This window comes from Schistocerca piceifrons, chromosome 11, assembly GCF_021461385.2.
Source record: "Schistocerca piceifrons isolate TAMUIC-IGC-003096 chromosome 11, iqSchPice1.1, whole genome shotgun sequence".
In the NCBI taxonomy this organism is placed as follows: domain Eukaryota; kingdom Metazoa; phylum Arthropoda; class Insecta; order Orthoptera; family Acrididae; genus Schistocerca; species Schistocerca piceifrons.
Window position 1 is genome coordinate 120,608,754 of NC_060148.1, and position 19,253 is coordinate 120,628,006.

Consider the following 19,253-nt stretch of genomic DNA (forward strand, 5'->3'; position numbering starts at 1 on the left):
TGGGCCAATACTATTTATACTCTACGTAAATGACTTCCCTAGCTATATAAATCAGAAACTTATAATGTATGCTGATGACACAACAATCATTTGCACAGCTGACACAAAGGAGGAGCTTGAGAAGGAAGCACTCCTGACTATTGAAAATGCAAATAAATATTTAACACAAAACAACCTGTTTATGAATCAGTATAAAACAATGAATGTAGTATTTCAGACCAAGCATAGTGAAAATTATAATATAAATGTTAATATAAATGGAAAGACTATTAAAGAAGTAACCAGCACAAATTTTCTAGGAACTATAATAGACAAACATTTGGCATGGGGGGAGCACATAGATGCACTGTGTAAAAAGATAAACAAACAGATCTTCATCATGCATAAAACAGCTAGGACTGTGGATGATAAAGTCCTCAGATCAATGTACTATGGACTTGTCTTCCCACATTTGTCTTATTCAGTTCATATATGGGGAAATGCACAAGCTGGCTAATTAAAAAGAATATTCACAATTCAGAAAAGGGCAGTGAGATGCATTGCAAAAATACCACCAAGACAGACCTGTAGGCAAGCTTTTGTACACTATAATATTATGACAGTATATTCACTGTATATATACCAAAGCATAATGGTGGTAAGGTCAAGTGATAAACACCTCCTAAATAAAGATGTACACAAACACGGTACAAGAGGAAATGAAAATTACTACATGATAAACAGAAATCTAAAACTGTCTATGACTGCCCCAGAAGAAGCAGGCAAAAGGTTTTTTAATAAACTCCCCAAAATCATTAAAAAAGAAACAGATCTAAAATGTTTTAAAAATCATTTGAAACTATATCTCACAGAGAAATGTATATACAGTTTGAGTGAATACTAAGATGGTGTTTCAATATATCATTACTGAAATGTACCTGTAAAAATTATCATTTCTGTATGTTTTTTTGATTTGTGTGTATGTATAATGTGAAACATGTAAAACCTTTGTATGATTATGGACTGTTTCTGTTTAATCATTTGTTTCATTTATATATATATATTGAAATCAAGTTTGATGTTAATAGGCTATTGTATGACACACCCAATACTCTCAGCTGGATTTTCAGCTGGAGTCCATGGGCAAAGAATAAATAAATAAATAAATAAAAAATGTATGGTAAATCTACAGAAATTTCATTCTTTGTGCCTATAGTATTCTGATGCATTATGTTACTCAGTAAAGTTTCTTTCAATGCATATATGTGGATTATTTATGGTAACGGCGTATTCTCATAACAAATTGCTTCGGTATTTAAGTTGCAATCATCGTAACTTTTTCCTGATCAAAAATTGTGTAGTAACTGTATTCTAACAGTAACCTGCACATTGGAAAACTTTTGAAAGTTCACAATTGATCATTGATCGTAGTCAGTATTTTTGACAGTAAAATAGATATGAATTGCAGTGACTGAATCCAGGTTTGTGAGTGGTGTAATGTGTTCTTGTAATGGATGTTTCAGAGTTTCTGAAGTGAAAGTCCAAGGAAGAGAAGACAACGAGAAGTAGCTTTTTTGTCTGTTTCATGGTTTATAGGCCTACTGGGGAAACTCGCCATGTGAAAAAACGAGTAACGCATCCAGCTTGGTACCTCTATGGTGATGTGGAAATCCGAGCATTGTTAATAAAGAAATTAATTCTGTGTGTGTCTTTCTTTTGATTCCTTTATCATGTTGCTTATAGTAGACCAAATTTAATTAAAATACCCAGGTGATAATTTCAACATAAATTGGACTATGTGCATAGCTGCTTCTCACAGGCAAAGTATAAATATTCACCATCCTCTGGCATGCGTGTTCACTATTCAGTTATGGCAAAAGAAATCACTGACTCAAAGCATAATTTGCTTGGTAGACATAATTGGAAATGGCCTTTGTAGTTATAATTTTACGTTATTAGATTATAGTACTCCCTGAGAGATTATCTTCTGCATTTCTTGGCCCTGACATGATTAGGTCTGGAATACAGCATTAAGTGTGCTGCTCTGCTGTCAGCGGCATGGTAGTCAATGTGTTAAGCAGTCGTTTAGGAACTAGTGTGAAGTATATGCATCTGTAGAGCCTTGGCTAAAAAGATACAGCTAGAATGCTAATTACTGTTTCAGGAATTATCCTTTACACAGTTAAATATATAATGTTAAATATGTATCTAAAACTGAATTCATGAATAACTTTGTAGTCCTTTAAATAAAAATACCGCAAACCGAAAAATTGTCTTGAAATGGTAAGGGATATCAAATATAAGTAAATATTTTTCCTCGGTAAGATTAAAGTGTAAAATTGCTGATACCTGGTTGTTACCATGAGATCAGTGCTGGCCCCAGCAGAGCAATCTGCTGTGACCACCGGCACCTTCATGCCAGCCAACGGGTTAATACACAAAACAGGGCAGTGCAAGACTTGGTCCGTAATTGTCATTGGTTGAAGCAACTAAAATTAAATTTCTGAGGTATGCTGCAACTGTATTATTGGTATATTCCCCAGCATGATTTAAAATCTTTGCATTGAAATGGCACTGACAGTATGTAATATATTTTGCAACCAAGAATAGATAAAAATTTATGTGGGAATATATTTCAAGAACCCCTTTCAAACCAAACCTGACAATTATATTGACACACCAGTAAACCCACCTGAATGGCACACTGGGTTACACAAGCATTAGCTGTAGAATAGGTAATTTACACAGAAAACTTTTCACACAAATTTTATTGTAAAGCACACTGAAGTTAAGGGAAAGATGCAATGCCTAGATGAGATAAAAATGGACACACAATAACTCATTTTGCTCAGATATATGGAAAATTAACTGTAGTATTATATGATGTATAACATATATATGACATATAACGCATCTGAGGTGCAAATTTGTGGAGAGGAGAGATTGCATTGAACCTGTTGTGTATGGTGCATATTTTGTTGCAGTGCTGGGATGATGTCATCCAGATTTCAAAATTAGGGGTCTTGTAATGAAACTCTCATCAGTTTTAATATTTAAAATTAAACACGCCTGAAAAAGGAAGCTGAATAGGACTTTAAATTAAATTGCAAAAATTTTCTTGTTTTGCACATTCACCGCAGCTTACACTTAAAAGCTCGTGGCTAGTAGCTCTTACTGACCTTTGTGTCAGCCACAGTGAACATGTTGAAGATTTTAAAGTAACAAAGTAGTTGTTGACATTCTGGTATTAATGGATGGCAGCAGGAAACACAGCAATGAAATAATGTGAATGACTTAAACCAGGAGTTAAACAAGTCTACATAGCTTTGAACACAGTCATTTCACACTTCTTAGTCACTGCATATTTGTGTGCTATAACTAATACAGCAACCTTTCATTTTCTCATTTTTGATCTGGGACACATGTCACATCTTACTTATTTTCGTAGAGCAACTCTAGGTTTACTGGATCCACATTTCAGAATTCTGGTAATTGTAGTCCTACTTTATGCTGAAAGTGCGGGTTGATAGCTGTCTCTTCAGATATGATCTCATCAACTGCCATTTCAGAAACTTGAAGGAAAAATGTGATTATTAAATTTTCTGTCAGTGATGAATATATCACTAATGTATATACCACACAAATATTCATGATGCTATAGAATGGTGCAGGGCCATCTTCTGGAACACCTGCTGGGCAGACTAAACAGTGCACTTCACATCCAGTGCATCAATTTCTTCATAGGTAGTATCATAGTACACTACTATCTCAGGCTTGATTGTTGCGATGCTCAGTGAAACAGCATTATGCCTTGAAGACACTAAACTAACAGCCTTCTTAAGTTTTTGAATGAAGGATATAAGTAAGTAATATATCCAAAAACAATTAAGTTTTACATTTTGCTGTAAGAAACTCGTTTTGAATCTTTCCTTTTATTATTATTTTGTACATGTGTGACCTTTTTGTGTCCTCTTCCCAGTTTGACAAGTACATCTGATTTACTTAATTAGGATATTTATGGTTACAAACAAAAAAAGAAAAAACATGTGGTGACAATGCAACCTGCGAACAAAGCATCTTCCAAAACTTTACGAGCCTAGGAAGTAAGCACAATGATTTGGACATAATAGCATGTTTTAATAAACCAGATGTTTCAGTTATTACTGAGCACTGGTATACAAAAAAAGAACCTTATTATGCACCAATTAAAAAAAAATTTCTGCTCGTCTTTCAGTAGGGATATCAAACCTTATGGTGATGTTGCAAAAGTGCCAATAGTTGGTGCTCAATTCCTTACATGTTGAAGGTGTTACTGAACTTTCTGCGATAAGCTATAGATGGGAAAGCTATCAGTTGCTTGTAGAGAGAGATAGTAAATACTCTGGGAAAACGGCTGGGTAATAATGCTGATAATTGTTCACAGTTTAATAAAACCTTATCTAACACAAATCAGTTTTCACTCTTAAGAATGGCGAGTGGCATACACCGATCTAAAATTACTGATATGTAATACAGGGTACCCAGGACTTAGTACTGGGATACTTTCTTTTGTCGATTTATGTAAATGACAAAATACTGCTCCCCAAATTCAAGGATAGTTCTGTATGCTGATGCTACATCTATTGCATGCAAGTGTAAGGGTCATGAGCAACTACAAAAACTATGAAACTGTTTTACAAATGAAATAATTCAGTATTTATATGAAAGTCATCTCATTTTCAGCACAAGATAGCAGCAGTAATGGATTTTCACCCCACAAGACAGATTTTGAAATTCAGTTGTGCACTGGAACTGATATTGTCATCAAAGAAAACTACTGCTTGGTTACAGTTAAACTTTCTATATTTAACATGTTATAACATGGAAACTAATTACTGTACAAAAACACAACTTGGTAGCACTAATGTCAAGGACATGAGCAAGAGAAATAATGCAGAATCAGTTCAATTGAAACACTTTTAATGTTTCCAGAATGAGAAACATCCCCCAGGCTGTGGCTAAGCCATGTCTCTGCTATATTCTTTCTTTCAGGAGTGCTGGTTCTGCAAGGTTCACAGGAGAGCTTCTGTAAAGTTTGGAAGGTAGGAGACGAGGTACTGGCAGAAGTAAAGCTGTGAGTACCGAGCGTGAGTCGTGCTTCGGTAGCTCAGATGGTAGAGCACTTGCTCGCGAAAGGCAAAGGTCCCGAGTTCGAGTCTCGGTCGGGCACACAGTTTTAATCTGCCAGGAAGTTTCACTTTTAATGTGCTGCTACAGTACACCACACCAGTACCATTACTGGTGACGGTGATGGAGGCAGCTATGAAAAGCTTGCGATTTTATTCAAATCTGATGTGGCAAGTTAACAAAACTTTTTATCCATGTGAGTAAAATTATTGTGTAAAATTGATAGCGCAGCTTCTTACAGAAGTCTTTTCAGGGCCCTTCGGAGCCTTTCACTTACATGTCAACATATTTACTCCCTAATAGTATTTGTTGTTCATAACAGGGGTAATTTTACTCTGTTCAGTGAAATGAACTTGCAAAATACTGGAAGTAAAAACAATGTCCATGTCGACTATACATCCCTGCCTACGATTCAGAATGGAATATCACATTCTGAACGAAAGTCTTTAACAGGTTGCTGCTAGACATCAGGCAGAAAACTGAAAATCCTAAGGTAATAAAAAAATACAAAGTAAAAAAATATTTTATTAGCTTCTCCTTCTATAATTATAATTAAACATAAAGTTTCGACTCACGAATGCAATTGCTAGTTAATGTTAACACTAAGGTTCAAATTAACAGGATTTTAATGTTACCATTATATGTACAGCTGACAGTAGTCATTGTAAAATTATGAAATGACTTGAACAAAGTATGAGAGAAAAACAGCACTTAAAAAAAACCAACCTTTCTAGCTTTCAGGGTTGTTACTTCCTTCCTCTGGGAAGATGAATATAGTTTGTGACTGGAAATGAGGGGAAGATCACTTACACCACCTGTACAGAACAATTATGTGACACATTCATGAGTACTGCTCCAATGTTTGAGATCCAGGTCAGATTTAAGCAACACATTGAAGCAACTCAGAGTCTGGATGCTATATAGGTTACCAGTAATTTCAAACTATGTGTGAGTATAATGAAGATGCTTGGCAAACACATGTGAGAATCCCTGGAGGGAAAATAATGTTCTTTTTGTACAACAGTATTGAGAAAATTTAGAAGGCATGAGAAATCTGGGCTCGGATGGCAGATAGCCTTTCTTCCCTCTCTCTGTTTGCGAGTGGAACAGGAAAGAAAATGATTTGTAGTGGTACAAGGTACCCTCCACCAGGTACCATTTGGTTGCTTGTGTAGTATGTATGTACATCAAAATACGGAAGAAAATTGTGACTGCCTACTACATTAAGAAGTAATAGTTGAACTAACCTAAGCTTTGTGATTTACTTCAAATGTTTTGTCCCACTGATACACTCTGACAATCAGTGACTTGCATCTATAGCAGTCTTACAATTTGGAGATGTCAGTAGGCTTACTGCTTGGATCTATTAATATTCCCTCATTGAGCTCTTTTTATCTTAAGATCACATAAACTGGATTTTTGAGAAACTACATACAGGGAGATGTGATTGGCATATAGCTGTTTGTTTACAGAAAAACAGCGATCAAAATTTAAGCATATCGGTAACACACTCTGGGCAAGAGCACATATCTGGGCTAGAGCACTATACTGGATTTCACCCCCTTTCCCTAGAAACCTTGGCTGGAGTAATAACTATTTGTAGCATGGTCTGAGGTCTATATTAGGTTGAAAAGCGATAATTTCGTCGACAGTTGTGGAACACAGCGAATGAGAAATAACGGTTGTAATAACAGACAGACGTGTGGCTTTGCCTAATATTTGTTTGCGGCGTATTTAAATGCACTTTCCCACATTTAATGCATTTCTCATAATAAAAAAATAAAACTACTGGGTCATCCCCAAAAAACATATATTAGAAAATGAACAATCATCCGACGTGTTTTGATGCATATTATTTACAGATATCGTACACAAACTGGAAAAATGCAATGGGCGTTCCACTACGTATCCTTTACCATATTTGATTTGTTTTTCCGCATTTGCTACTGCTGGTATGGGTTCAAAGACAAATTCGTGTTGCAAACGTCTCAGTGGTAGTTAGCCTACATTGGTAAGCTGCAGTTAATGCGTTAAAAACATTTATACACATTGTCCTCAATGCGTAATATGTGTTATGCTATAAATCACTCTGCCTTTCGACCAATAATTTGTTATCAATTGGCTTCAATCAATCATGTAAGACTCTAAAGTGTAACTTTGACTACGCTGCGGATTATTATGTCACCATAATCCAGATTATTCGCATTCAAACCTTCTTTCTACATTTAATTCTGTTAATGGAAGCTTCATTCAAACAATCTGGATTGATTTGACGTTCCAAAACAATAGCTGATGGCAAGTCTGTACAATACAAACGCCCTGACCAACGTGTGACGTCACTTACGTCAACAGAGTTGTTTACACGTCTAGTCACCAGGCAGCGCTGTCACGCTTTCAGCCTTACTGATGACGTCATGAAGCGATTCCTCGGGGCCCGCGAGACGCACGTATGTTTCTAGCTCGTAACATACGTGTCCATATCGCAGATCGAAATTGTGGTCCGTTGTCAGGAATTACTTTTAATACATGTCCTACATGGAATAAAAAATGTTTTACAAATGCATTCGAAATAGATTTAGCACTAGCTTTGCGAATTTCGAAGTGAGTTCAACAGCGACAAAGATGTAGCAAAAACCTCTATTAGTTCTGGGAATCGATCCAAAAATGTCTACAGCGGCCATGTGTCTCAATTTAACGGGTACAATGGGCTGTAACGGAGGAATATGTGAAGTCGTGTCTGATTTAGTTTTCTGGCATATTTTACATGACGCTAAAACTCGTCGAATACGTTTCTCCATGTTGGCAAAATAACAGTTTTGTCTCAGTATCAGAAAACATTTTCTGGCTCCATAATGTGCGTAACTTAAGTGAGTATACCAAATTAATTTGTTAACAAGTTCGTCAGGAATACATAATAACCAGTTATTGCTGTCAGGGTGAGAGCGGCGAAACAGAATATTATTGCGTACAGTATAATAGTTTCTAATGGTAACCAATGTCAAAGATGTTTAATTTCTTTCCATATGTTGTCTTTGCTTTGCTCTTGTGCTATGTCTCGTAATGATGACGAAATAAAATTTTCGAATGCAACTTGTTGAATATACATGACGCTAAAATTTGCTTGGCAGAAGTTGGTTGCGATGTCTTGCTGATTGTTGCTGAGAGAACGGGATAGTGCGTCTGCTACAACATTTTGTGTACCGGGAATGTAAACAATTGTAAAATAAAATTCTTGTAAATAACATTCCCATCTGCTTAATCTGTCATGTGTAAATTTAGCGGAAAGTAAAAACTGTATAGCTCTATGGTCTGTGTAAACGGTAGTATGTCTTCCATAAAGAAAATGATCTGGTAAATGCCCATACAACACATAATCTTTCAAGTTCTATAACAGAATAATTGCGTTCAGCAGGTGACAGAATGCGACTTGCAAAGGCGATGTTTTTAATTACTGCAGTACCGTCTTCTTCAATTTCCTGAAAAATGTGTACGTCAAAAGCTGTGTTAGAACTGTCGGTGGCAATGGAAAAATTTCTGGTAGGATCAGGGTGTGATAAAAGTGGTGCGTTCAACAAAGCTTGTTTTAGATTGACAAATTCAGACTGTGCGTGGCTATCCCACGACCAAATAGCGTTTTTACCCGTCAACTGGTATAACCTAGGGGTGTCGAAAGCAGAGTAATGAATAAATTTACGGAAAAAGTTAATTAAACCCAAAAAGCTACGTAGTTGTTTCTTCGTCGTTGGAACAGTTATGTCACGTAAAGCTTGAAGTTTTTCCGGGTCAGGCGCAATGCCTTCTGCTGAAATTTTATAGAAGTCTTGCCGAAGTGTGATTTGCTAAGATTAACTGTGAGTCCTTGTGCACGAAAAGTTTGCAATAGCTGTTCAAGAACCAAATTGTGTTCAGACCAGTTAGCTTCTGCAATAAAGATATCGTCTACATATGTTGTGATTCTGTCTTTCAGTTCTGTCGGAAGTATAGTATTCAAACCGCGAATAAAAGCTGCTGAAGAAATTGTTAAACCGAACGGTAATTTTGAAAACTGATAACAATCACCAAAACAGAGAAATGCTGTGTACTTCCTGCAGTTCGGATGCAGCTGAATTTGCCGAAATCCCGATTTTAAATCTAATGTGGATTAAATAGCAGTACCATGAAATTTCTGTAAAAGTTCTTCTAGTGTCTTTGGGCGATCTATTTCATTAATAATAATGTCGTTGATATGACGTGAATCAAGTACGAGGCGAAGTGATCCATCCTTTTTCTTAACAATATGGAGCAGATTTATGTACGGACTAACTGCCAGTTCAATATTACACCTTGGTCAAGCATAGCTTGCTTGCAATTCTTTCTTAACTTGTTCTCTGCGAATATATGAAATGGGATAATGTTTGGCTTTAAACCTGTCGTGCTGTTTAACTTGAAATTCATACATGAAACCGGAGATAGTAACAGGGATGTTGTCAAAAACTGGAGCTTGCTGTAAAAGAATATTATGTAGTTGAGTACGTTCAACGTCTGTATTTGCACTGCTTTGTTTTACTTTATCACAAATCATCTGCATAACGTCATAGTCAGCTTCGTCTGGTGTATTATAATTGTGTACGTATGTATCGGTGAACAATGTTGAATGACAGTCTATGTTACGCGATCTAGAAATGACCTCTGTTGGATTAATTGCCTGTTCGTCTGCAGATAAAGCGTGCTGAAATTCTAATGCCAGTTGTACATTTTCATCCTTTAACATCAAATAGGAATTTTGAAAGTCAATAATTGCGTCGTGTTGTACCAAAGAACTCGTACCTAAAATAACATTTGTTGTCAATAGGGGAACAATCCAAAAATTTGGGTGGAACTTATGACCTGCAATACAAAATGATAAGTGTGCCTGTAATTTTACATCTACTCCTTTACCAGATACTGCTCCTTTTACTTTAGTTTTGCCTAATGGTAACGTAGAATAAATATTCTCTTTGTTACATTCATTGAAAGTTTCTACATTTATGACTGACATAGGTGATCCAGAATCGATTACTGCTCAAAATGTAGATAATCCAATCTTTACTTCAATGACAGGGTGGGAAATGGTTTTTTGAATCACTGGTTTTTCATGCAAAAGAGTGTCTCGGATGTCGTCAAAAGTAATAACATTTTCGTGGACAAGATTCTCTGTGTCATAATTATTTCTTGCGTTGCTGGAAGGTTCAATCTGTACTGTATCTAGTCAAATTCTATCTGACGTGCTGTTATTTGCGGGAGGATGCTGTGGCATTTCCACTATTTGTACTGTTCTGTTATTTCTTCCTGACGTATTGGGTTCGGGGTAATACCTACTGTCTGGTTCATTCATGGTAATCTGTTGTTGCGGATGATTCTGCTGCTGGTAAGACCGACTGTTACGCTGAAAACTGTGCTCATTACTTTTACGTCTGTCATGATAATCATTGCTATACGGCGCGTTGCGATAGGAATTGAAATGATGTGTCTTCTGTACATAATGATTTCCTTGTTGCTGTGCGTTACTATTTGGCGGAGCCGACGCTATATGTGCAGGCGGCGAAACATTAAAGCTTGGTTGACCTTGCAGACTTCATTGTTGGTTAGGTATGCAAACCGATTGGTTTTGTTGATGTTGTGGGGAAAAGCCTGTATTGTTGCCAAACTATAACTATGAGGATACTGATAATTAAAATTTTGTCTGTTATTAAAGTTTTGGTGGTTGTCATTCCTGGACCGTCTATCACATTTGCTATCAAAATAGCGTGGCTGATCGTAATTGCCGTATGCTTGTCGGCCTTGGCTATGATGTGAAAAATTTTTGTTTATGAAAGAATAGTCCGATTGCTGAACTTCCAAAAACTGTAACAGATCTCTAAATGCCGAAATATTTTCTTTCTGCTGTCCTGTTAAAAGAGATACTCTTAACGATCGTGGTAATTTAGAAATACACAATTGGATAAGTGCTGATTCACTGAATGGCTCACTTAAGTATTGGTTTTGTTGGACCATGTGTTCAAAAAATTGCGTGACAGTGGGAAAATTGGAGTTCTCATAATTCGGTAAGCTAATTAATTGATCCTTGATTCCGCGCTGTGTCGTCTTCGACCAATTCGCTGACAGAAATGCATTCTGAAATTCTTCTACCGAGTAGCAGTGTCTCGCGATCGGTCTCGCACGAATTGACGGTTCGCCTTCCAAAAAACTGCAAATAAATTCAAGTTTTTGTGTTACGGGCCAAGTTGGTGGAAAAGCAAAGCTAAATTGTTGCATCCAGTACAAAGGGTGAATCTGTGTCCTGTCATTTTTAAATACCTTAAAGTTCCTAACGGATAGAAAGTTCTTGTAATCAAAATTATCGTCTCTGAATATCTGAGCAGGCTCAGGATTGTATGATAATCTGTTCGTCTGTGGCTGTTCGGAATCTAAGTCACGTACTCTCTGTAAATTACCAACATTATAGTGGCTGTGAGAGTGTGATGCTGTGTATGCTGGTGTATGCTGTGACGTGTTAAAGGCTGAAACATTTTTCATATCAGTCATTTCTTTCTGTAAAGATGACAATTTTCTACGTAATGTATTATTGGACGAACCTATCTCACTGATTGTCTGCTGTAAGTTTTGGAATTCGGGTGTTTGATTGAACGAAATTGGTGACGTATCGTCTGATTTGGTGTCAATGTTATTTTCGATAACATCAATACGACTGGCCAATTCAACGATTTTTTCAGTCAGTGCTTTTACCTGATCGTCATTTTTAGTGTCACAAACATTAACTTGTTTTTGGATTTTATAAGTGGTTTTGTTCAATTTCTTAATGTCTGCTTTAATGGCATCGGGATCCTGTATTAATTCCAATTGTTTAAGTCTCCTGGTCAATGTCTGAAAGTCTACTGTGTAGGTGTCTGTTTTTGTTTTAAGAACGGAGATTTCATGATGCAATTCAATGTTCAACTGTTTGATAGTATTAATTTCGTCTGATACTGTAGCAATGTTGTTGTCTACGTATGTTTTTGCTTTCATAAACAGTTTACGCATATCTTCCTGTCTCTGTGCAGTAATTGTTTCCATGGCTTGTTTCTTTACTTTGGTCTGTTCCTGTATGAATTTATGGTAACGCGTTTCACTGTTTTGTAGGTGGTGATTAAACCGTTCGTCAGTTTGGCTGTTTTGTACATAAAATTTCTTATCTACTTTCGCATCAAGTGTGCATGAAAGTTCTGCTGACATTAATTTAAACTCGTCGCGTAACTGTGTTGCGTTTTCTGAACATTGTTTAGCAACTGCACTAATTTCATCTCTAAGTAAATTTGTTGTGTCTACATCCATATTATGTAATTCCTGTGCAATGGATCTAATTTCTTCACTACTATTCCTAGCACAAGCCTTAATTTCCTCACGTAAGTGTTCTTTAGTATCATGAAATTGCACGGCAATGGCTACAATCTGTTCATTAATGTGTTTAAAGTTCTCTTTAATTTGTTTGATCGACCTGTCGTGTTTTTCATTCGACTGTTTGAAACTTTCATTAAATTGTTTGAAATTGTTGTCGTGTTTGTCATTAAGTTGTTTGAAATTGTTGTCTTGTTTTTCATTCAACTTTTTGAGGTTTTCATAAAGTTGTTGTTTGAGATTTTCGTTACTTTCATTAATTTGGTGTTTGAGATTTTCATTAAGTTGTAGCAATAATGCCATAACTCGATCCATGCCAGAATTAGCTGCTGTTTTCTCTCTGCCGCATGATGGTGTATCTGCATGTGTCACGTTTTGTGTAACCATTTGGTCATTGATTCACAGAAAGGTTTGTCAATCGGATGTGCACTGTTGGTCACTACATCGGAATCAAATAAATTTGACGTGTTTTGTGTATATTGTTCATCTTCATCAGAAACATTTATCTGTTCACTGTGTAAATTTTGCAAGTCAGGTGTGTCAAACTGGGCAGCGTTCATTGTAACGGAACGTGCCGCGTCATCAATTGTCGTTAACATAACTGGATTTGTTTGTTCATCATTTGAAATAAAATCATTACTGGTGGTCGGCACGCACTGATTATGTGTAGTTAGAGGATTATCACTATGACACTGAGTGTCGCTAGTATTATCAGTCAAATTATGTAAGTTGGCTTTTTCACTCTTACGGATCGCGATGTACTGTTAGCAGTTTTTCGCGGCATTTTCGCAAGCCAGAGATAAGCACAAAATCAAAGAAAGTCAAAGCAAAAATGGAACAAATACAATTACAACAAAGAGCAATAAATTGCTGATGATCTGTGAAAGAAGAGTGACAAGTTAGTAAATGCGTTGCGCCAGATGCAAACTACATTTAAAATTAAGTAAATAAGAGCATATATATATAACTGACTACTTCTCAGAAATTCACATAGAAAATACGACCCTGGCCAGTTGTCGCCAAGTTAACCCCCTAACAGAAAAATAAAATAAATAATTATATCATTCACTTTCTAGTGTAACATCCTCACAATAAAATAATATTAAATAATATTCACATTTAGTGTAACCTCCCTACAGTGAAATACAATAACCTCCCAACAGTAAAAAATATAACTATAACACTGAAATTAGCGTAACCTCCCAATAAATAAATTGCGTAACCTATCAATAATAAAATGTGACTAATCTCTCAATAAAAAATTGTGGCTCACTTATAACCTTTCAATAATTGACTGTGAATTTAAACTGGTAAATTTTGGACGTCAGCAGTGCTGCGTCATGGCCCTGAAACATCATTCTGCATAAATAGAAAATTCTTACCTCAATAAGGTCGCCGGATAACGCGTATATATCTATTCCTATAAGAAATTTTTCTGGCACAGCTCAGTGCAATGCTGGCCCGTAGATTTGTCATGTATAAAAAGAAACAACTGATTTTTCTTTACAATAATCAGCATGACCAAAGGTTGGAGAAATTAGTAAAATCTTTAAATTTAGTTTAATGATCGTCAAAAGTTCATTTTTATAAGAAATATTATTATTAAGAAATTTTTTTTAAAAGCATTTACATGGGACTTGATATAGCAATATTACATATGCACGAGGCTGCTTTTACCTTATACTACAACGCTCAGGCACCGCCATCGCTCCCACGACCGGCCCAGCCAACGCCACACACACGACTGCTCGATAGCAACAACTACTACAACTGCTACACAATTCCTACTGCAGTCAACACTGTTCTCTGGTCTGGGATTCTCTTATACCTTACATATCGCAGGCAGAGCATGAGGAATCCATCGAAATTACATTTGCTCGAGTGCGCAAGCAACAAATTCCTTAATCATGGACCTCTTACAATGTTTAACAGGAAAACACGGGAAGGAGGAAATGTATCCTTTGCTGTCTTGGTTATTTACGTCTAGTCTGTAAACAAAATTTGGCACAAGCACCCATGTCTATCGATCATTTGAAAAAGGCATTACTTCATACTCTGCAACGATCTCGATAAATTGTTCTCTATGTATACACAGCAATTCTTCAGAAACACATCATCTCTGGCAGTACCTCGTAACGAGTACTGCCCTTCCATTAGTGGCATTCGCCTCTCATCGAAGCGATAGGGGTTTTGCAGGTCCAGCCAACCAGCCAGCCAGCCAGCAGCAGCAGCAGCAGCAGCAGCTGTCCTGCCAGCCAGCAGCGGTCCAGCCAGCAGCAGCAGCTACGGCGTTCCTGCCAGCCAGCGTTCCTGCCAGCAGTCAGCGGAGTGGGGCTTTGGCCCCAGTTGGCATCCCACCGGTCTTCGTCTGTCTTCGTCCGTCCCCTGTTTTTCTCTGTACTTTGCGTCCTGTCCCGTCTTTGTTCCTCTTTGTCATCATGTCAACCCCCACCACCACTACCACTATCACCACCACCGCAATAGTATATACTTCTCCCTCCTCTGCCACCACTACCATGGTGTGCCTGGTCGCTCCCCCCCTCATTCCATCCCTCCTCTTCTCTTCGTCGACCCCTCCCCAGCTTCTTCCTCCCGCAGGTCCACCTCTCATCCTTTCCCTCCACTCCCTCAGCCTGTTACTGCAGCTCCTGCTAGGGTGGAGGCCTGCAGGTCCACTGCCCATGCCCCGTTCTCACCCTCACCTTCACCATCATCGTCATCTATGTCATTGCCATCAGCTTCACCGTCACCATCCCCATCTCTGGCGCCGACTCCAGCGTTCACACCAGGACCTGCCACTTCCCGCCACCTCCCTGTTGCTCCTGTCCCGCATGTCTCCTCTCGCCCTTCCATCACCATCAAACGCCCTAGTGGCACCACTGCCTTCTCTGCTTCCAAAAAGGCCCCACCCCACCCTCCTTGCCCCCCCCCCCCAGGATGCCTTGGATGTCTCCCCACCTGGCCCTGCTCCCTTAGCCTACTCCTCCTCCTCCCCCTCCTCCTACAAATACCTCTTCTCTTGTCCCGATCCTTCCCTCATCGAGGCCTGGAACCTCTCACTCGACCTCTGCCAACACTTTCCTGGAGCCCCAATCTCCCTCCTCAATCCCTGAAGAGACTCATCTCCTCCCCCAGCCCCACCCTTCATACCGACATCCTTTCCCGAATCACCAACCCAGTTTGGCCCCAATGCCTCCCTCACCCCTGCTCCTTCCCTGTCCCCTACCCACCAACCACAAACCCCGTGACGCCCGCCGACCCTCACTGCCGTGATCACTCGGCTTAGTCCGATGATCATGGAGGAGGAATTGTTGGCGGAGCTCAAGGTGCATCCCTCGTTGGAAGTATGGGCGGTCAGGCGCATTTTCAACTCAGCCAGCCCCACCCACCTTATGCTGGTTTTTTCGGAACACGCACTCCTGAAGGAGGGTGCCCTCCTCTTCAACCAACACCAAAGTCGACCCCTCCCATTCCCCCCCCTCAATCCCTATGCTGCCAGAGGTGTCTGCCCTATAACACACATACAACACCTGAGTGCCACGAGGCCCCCATCTGCCTGCACTGTAAGCACCGCATTTCCTCTGACAGTGCCCCAACCTCCAGTCCCCTCCCTCCTGTAACACCTGTAATCTACCGCATCCCACGTACTCCCCAAAATGTAAGGCCTGACCCCCTCCCACCGCTCCTGAACTCACCATCCCTGTCCGCCATCTGGACGTCCCCACCCCTCCTGGCAATTCCCTTCGTCCACCCCCCACCTCTGAGGACATCATCAGGTTCCTCACCATCGTTCTCTAAAATGTCCACCCTTTCCAGCACCCTCACACCCTCCAGCAGATATCCCTTGCCGCCCGTTCCAACTTCCACCTCAAAATGTATGCCACCTACTCCTACAACCAGGCCCATTTTACCTTCTACCATCTCGACACCCTCGTCTAAATCCCTGTCATGGCGCGAGAGCACCATATCCTGTTCAACAACATCCATTCCCTTCCTTCCAACAATAACCTCTTCATGCACACCCTCACCACCCACCATGTGGATGCCTTCCTTCTCAATGAAACCTTTCTTCAGCCCCGCCACACCATACACACCTTGCCCTACCTCCTTCACTACTCAGATAATACCTTCCCGATAGCGCGTGGTGGAGTTGCTGTTGGTCACCACCTCCAGGTCCCAGTTCGGCTCCAACCTCTCCTTCCTGACCCCACCGAACACGTGATCCTCAGTCTCTTCTTCCCTGGCCTTACCATCATCTGGGCCACCATCAATGTCCGCCCTAACGCCCCTTCCTTTCCCACACTGACCGTACCTTCTCCTCCTGCATGATCACTGGCGACCTCAACATCCATATTCGTTCTGCCACCTAGTTACGGTGGTCGCATCGGTTCCTCTCCTCCCCCCAAGGCGACCCCATTCCCCAGCACACCCAACCTGAATCCAACTCCACTCCTGATGTCTTCCTCTCCCCTAACCTCCTTGGCTGCATAGTGGTGGATGTCCTGGACCCCATTGGTAGTGACCATCTCCCTGTCCTCAGATGGTCGTCGCCCCCGCTCCGACCCTCATAATGAACCTTCCCCAAAGAGCGACCATGATTATTCCTGTGCTGACTGGAATTCCTACCGGGATACCCTATCTACCCAGGTCGATCGCCACCCTTTCACCTACCGCCACCCTGATGATAATACACCCATGTCGCCTCCTTTCTCCAGCAGACCTTGTCTGAGGCCATGGAGGCCCATGTCCCTTTTGTCGCCATCCACCCCCACCATCCTACCTTACCCCAACAGGCCGTTCTCCTCCTCCAAGAATCCCGCTGTCTCTACTGTGCCTTCCTCCACACGCATGACCCGGACACACTACGACACCACTGGCAACTCCAGTGACACATCCGAAGCTAAGAAACGCTGGGACTGGCGACAGACATGCACCTGTTTAAATGCTACACTTTCTATAAACTCGTCCAAGTTCTGGTCAGCCTTTCAGCGCCTTACCAGATCTAACCCGCCCCCCTACTATCCTCTCCTTCATGATAATCAACCGTTCACTGACAACCTTAGCAAGGCCAATCACGTTGCCTCCTACCTCTCTGATGTCTTTACCATACCCAATGATCCCCAGTTCGATTACTGCCTTTTCCCAGATGTCCGCGATCGAACTGACACCTGTGTCTCTCCCTTCACACGTGGTTTCCAGTACTTGGACAACACTGCACACACTGAACTCAGTGCCCCCGTCACTACACAGGATCTTATTGCTACACTCCGCACAAAACGCAACACTGCTCCTGGTCACGATCGTGATACCTATCGCCACCTTCGTGAAGCTCCTGCCTCTTTCCTCTCCACCCTGGTCAGGCTCTATAGTGTCGTCCTGTCCACCGGCTACTACCCCGACCTGCAGAAAACCTCCCGTATCCTGATGTTCCTCAAACCCGACAAACCGCCTTCTGCTGTCTCCTCCTACCGTCACATCAGCCTTACCTCGGTCTTCAGCAAGGTCCTGGAATCCAGCCTCACCTGACGCATCCGCCAGCACCGTCTCCTTCCCGTTACCCAGTGTGGCTTTCGGCCGTCCTTCTCTTCCAATGACCTTCACCTTCACCTCACTCATCTCCTCTCCGAACAGCTTAATTCCCGTTGCTCCGCTATCTTCCTCTCCCTTGAAATTGAAAGAGCCTATGACCATGTGTGGCATTCAGGTCTCCTCTTCAAGCTCCAAACCTTCGCCCTTCCTATCAACTACGTCCCTCTGATCGGGTCCTTTCTTTCCCAACGTCCTTCCTACGTCACCATCCGTAACACGGATTCCTATACCTTTTTCCCCTCCACCAGTGTGCCCCAAGGTTCTGTCCTCTCCCCTCTTCTGTGCCTTTTGTATAAGGCAAACATGCCGCCGCCTTCATCCCCATCCACCTTCTCCAGTACGCTGATGACACCGCCTTCCTTGCCTTGCCCCCACCCTGCAGCACTCTCAACACTTTCTCCAATCCTGTCTTGACCGGTTCACCACTTGGTGCAACCTGTGGTTGGTTAAAGTCAATCCTTCCAAAACCCAGGCAATCACTGTAGGCAAAACCACCACTTCCTCCTCGATTTCTATATCACCATCTATGGGTGGCCTATCGCCCTCACCCCTCACCCCCCCCCCCTTGGCATCACCCTCGACCGTCACCTCTCCTGGACCACCCACCACCGGACAATCCAAGCCAAGGCATGCTCCCAACTCTGTCTCCTCAAGCTCCTTTCTGGCCGTACATGGTGTCTGGACCCCTCCACCATCCTCCATACCTATAAATCCCTCATTCGCCCTATCCTTTGTTATGCCCACTCTGCCTGGATATCCGCACCACCTACCTTTTACAAATCCCTTCAGATCCTGGAACGCCATGCTCTTCTCCTCGCCTATCGCATCCATCTCCCCTCCTCCATGCGGATCCTGTACTACCTTATTCCGTTCCTCCACTTCCTCCTTTTCCTTGAACGGATATGGATCCTCTACACCTCCTGTAAACTCGATCCTCCTCACCCGTTGGTCTCTCCCGTCCTCTCCCGCCCCCATCTGCTGCCGCACCTGTATTTCCATGTCCCACATGCTCTCCAGTTCTCCACTCTCCATACCCTCTCCCGAGGTGGCTTCCACCAGCTCCCCTCCCTTATGATGCCCTCCTCCCCTCCATCTACCCCTCCTACCAACTTTGATCCTGCCTCCCT